Source organism: Acinonyx jubatus, chromosome B3, assembly GCF_027475565.1.
Source record: "Acinonyx jubatus isolate Ajub_Pintada_27869175 chromosome B3, VMU_Ajub_asm_v1.0, whole genome shotgun sequence".
Lineage (NCBI taxonomy): Eukaryota > Metazoa > Chordata > Mammalia > Carnivora > Felidae > Acinonyx > Acinonyx jubatus.
The window spans coordinates 132,778,675-132,782,455 of record NC_069386.1 but is presented as its reverse complement, the minus strand read 5'-3'; the positions used below and the strand labels follow the sequence as shown (position 1 = coordinate 132,782,455).

The 3,781-nt window shown below is 44.4% G+C and overlaps 1 pseudogene; it reads left to right on the top strand.

The window, feature by feature from the left end:
• Nucleotides 1-1,051: 1,051 nt before the first annotated feature.
• On the top strand, nt 1,052-1,160 carry LOC113601688 (uncharacterized; annotated as a pseudogene).
• The last annotated feature ends 2,621 nt before the right edge of the window (nt 1,161-3,781 follow it).

The following is a 3,781-nucleotide window of genomic DNA, read 5'->3' as shown; positions in this document are numbered from 1 at the left end:
AAGAGCATGGTTTGGATTCTCATTCCTTCCCTACTTCTCTGAATTAATCATTTCTTATTTTAATGCACATTTATAAGCTTAAAACTTAGCAGCACCCTGCCAGGTTTTTCAATAATTTGCCCACCGTGCCCTGGGCACACAACAGCCAGTGCAGATGTCCCGGATGCCTGCCAGCTGCGATTACTTTTCCTCTGGGGTCAGAGCCTTTTTCTTTTCTTTTCTGTTTTTAGTGTTTATTTATTTTTGAGAGAGACAGAGCGTGAGCAGAAGGGGCACAGAATCCGAAGCAGGCTCCAGGCTCTGAGCTTGTCAGCACAGAACTGGATGCGGGGCTCGAACGCACGAGCCGTGAGATCATAACCCGAGCCGAAGCCAGCCGCTTAACCGACTGAGCCACCCGGGAGCCCCCGAACCTTTTTCTGAGCGAGCAAGCTTCAGAGACTCTACGTCGTCCACCTCTTTGGTTGTGAAGTGCAGAATCCATTTCGGGAACTGGGAGACTTATGTCAGAATTCACAGAAAGGGGGACTCAGAACACGACAACGAGCTGGACCTCAAGAACACCAGGAATTGATTGGTGCTACTGGGTCCAAAGTGGCCCGGGGTCTGCAGCAGCAGAAGGCTGTAGACCTTCGACCCGGTCTAGAACTTTCCTACTAAGGAGACTCAGCCAGGGAGACACCTCGGGTGTTGCTTCCTGTCTTGCCCTCACCTGTCTAATGCTTCAGTGCTGCTCAGAGTGTGTGGAGCTAATGAAGTCAACACATTAAATGAAATTCCAAGAGCGTCAAAACGTGCTCCTGAAAATTCTTGAAACCTCCCAGAGAGTTTATGTGTGATGCACAAAGCCCCATTTAGTAATATGTGTTATATGCAGAATGTATGGTGTAAGCCTTGCTGAAATTTTATTTTTCTCCGGCATTGTCCTTTGAGCCTTCCCAGTAGAGGGCATCCTTTTCCTGTCCCTTGATGGACACTTGATTTTTTTTTTCATTAAGGTAAAATTCACATTACCTAAAATTACTCAATACCCATTTAAAATGTACAATTCATCACTTCTCGGTCTTTCGGCTAAGATCAAGTGTAGTATCTGTTCTTATAAATTAACACCTCAGGCAACAACAGATGTTGGCGAGGATGCGGAGAAAGAGGAACCCTTTCGTGCCGCTCGTAGGAATGCAAGCTGGTGCAGCCACTCTGGAAACCAGGATGGAGGTTCCTCAAAAAACTAAAAATAGAACTACCCTATGACCCAGCAATTGCACTACTAGGTATTTATCCAAAGGATACAGGTGTGCTATTTCAAAGGGGCACATGCACCCCCATGTTTATAGCAGCACTATTGACAATAGCCGAAGTGTGGAAAGAGCCCAAATGTCCATCGACTGAAGAATGTATAAAGAAGATGTGGTATATATATACAATGGAGTATTACTCAGCAATCAAAAAGAATGAAATATGCCCCATGCCCCATCGCAACAACGTGGATGGAACTAGAGGGTATTATGCTAAGTGAGATAAGTCAGAGAAAGACAAATATACAACTTGACTCGTATGTGGAATTTAAGATACAAAACATAAAGGAAGGGAAGCAAAATAATATAAAAACAGGGAGAGAGACAAACCACAAAAGACTCTTAAATACAGAGAACAAACTGAGGGTTGCTGGAGGGGTTTGGGTTGGGGGGGATGGGCTAAACGGGCAAGGAGCGTTACGGAAGACACTTGGTGGGATGAGTGCTGGGTGTTATACATAGGGGATGAATCACTGGAATCTACTCCTGAAATCATTATTGCACAACATGCTAACAAACTTGGATGTAAATTAAAAAATAATAAAGCATCTGGAATAATGTCAAGAATATAGGAGATAGTTAAATAAATAAATAAATAAATAATAAAGTGTACGATTCACTGTCATTCAGTTCTTTCACACTGTTGTGCCACCAACCCCTCTTATCTAGTCCTAAGGCATTTTCACGCTCCCCCAAAAGGAAACCCCATACCCATCAGCAGTCACTCCCCATTCTTCCCCCCTCATCCCAGTCCCTGGCAACCACTTTATGTCCCTGTAGATTTCCCTATTCGGAGTGTTTCATTTAAATGGAATCCTGCAAGGGGACCCTGGGTGGCTCAGTCAGTTAAGCGTCTGACTCTTGATTTCGGCTCGGGTCACGGTTCCAGGGTTGTGGGATCGAGCCCCACGTCAGGCTCTGCACTGGCATCGTGGTGCCTGCTTGGGATTCTCTCTCACTCCTTCTGTGCCCCTCTGCTTGCTCGCTCTCTCTCTCAAAATGTTAAAGTGGAATCTTACAAAATGTGATCTTTGTGTCTGGCTTCTTTTGCTTAGGATAATATTTTCAAGGTTCATCAGCCCCTCAAGTTTTGCTTATTCTTTGGTATCAAAAAGTCCTACAGTGATATTCTTTGCAAACATGGTCTCAATTCAGGAATTCAACTCTCCCAATCAACACTTAAGTCTTCTTAAGGTAAGACTTCTGTGCCACCTCCTGCCACTGTCCCTCCTGCTCCAGGGCCACCACCTCTCTAGGGGAAGCAGGCTGTGGTCCGTCTTCTCTCCCTCCCTCCTCCTGCCCAGTTCGCTAACTCCAGCTCCTGGTGTCTGGACTCTGTGGGTTGGAGAGCGTGGAGGGAGAGCAGGGACAGGGCTACTTGAGGGGCACTGTACCCAACCAGCCTTGAGCGCTCTGAGTCTGACTGGCCTTTCGTGAATGGCATTCCTCTGGGTTCTTCAGAACCCCTGCTGGAGCTCTGCAATTGCAGACATCTTGATGTGGGCAATACATTCTATTCTTTTCCTGTGTTCCACTCACTCCACACCGTCCCCGTGGTGTCCCTGGCCTTTTCAAATAGTCCTCTGAGCAGGACTGAAAACTCTCAGACTGGTCTCTCGCCCATGAGGTTAGGAGATAATAAAAATAATTCAAATTACATAGACATATTTAGATATTGATCTACAAATGGGCTTGATTACATTCACGGACCTATAAAACTATAGAACTATAAACCAGTTCTATGCAAAAGCATATTTAAAAATAAAATTCTCAAGATAAAAATAATATATCTGCAATTGCATATGTCTGAGCAAAATTTTATTCAGTTTTTTAAAGTTTATTTATTTGGGGCGCCTGGGTGGCCCAGTCACTTAAGCGGCCGACTTCGGCTCAGGTCACGATCTCGTGGTTCATGGGCTCGAGCCCCACGTCAGGTTCTGTGCTGACAGCTCGGAGTCTGTAGCCTGCTTCCGATTCTGGGTCTCCCTGTCTCTCTCCTCCTGCCCCGCTTGTGCTCTGTCTCTCTTAAAAATAAACATTGAAAAAAATAAAAATAATAAAAATAAATTTATTTATTTGGAGAGAAAGAGACAGAGCGAGAGAGCAGAAGTGGAGGAGGGGCAGAGAAGGAGGCAGAGAGAGAGAGAATCCCAACCAGGCTCTGCACTGTCAGTGTGGAGCCCAGTGTGGGGTTCGAACTCACAAACTGTGAGATCATGACCTGAGCTGAAACCAAGAGTCAGATGCTTAACTGACTGAGCCACCTGAGTGGGACACCTGAATAAAATTTTAAAAGTACGTATACTAATTATGTGAGCATTTAAAAACCATTAGAAAAATAATTATTTTGGGTACACAATCAAGTACTTGAATCCATTTTGTAGCTATATCTAATAGCATATCACAAATATTCTTCTAAAGAATATATTTTATTTTTTCAATTGGGGCTCATTTTCATAACATAGCCTGAAATTGTCTTCAAAGTT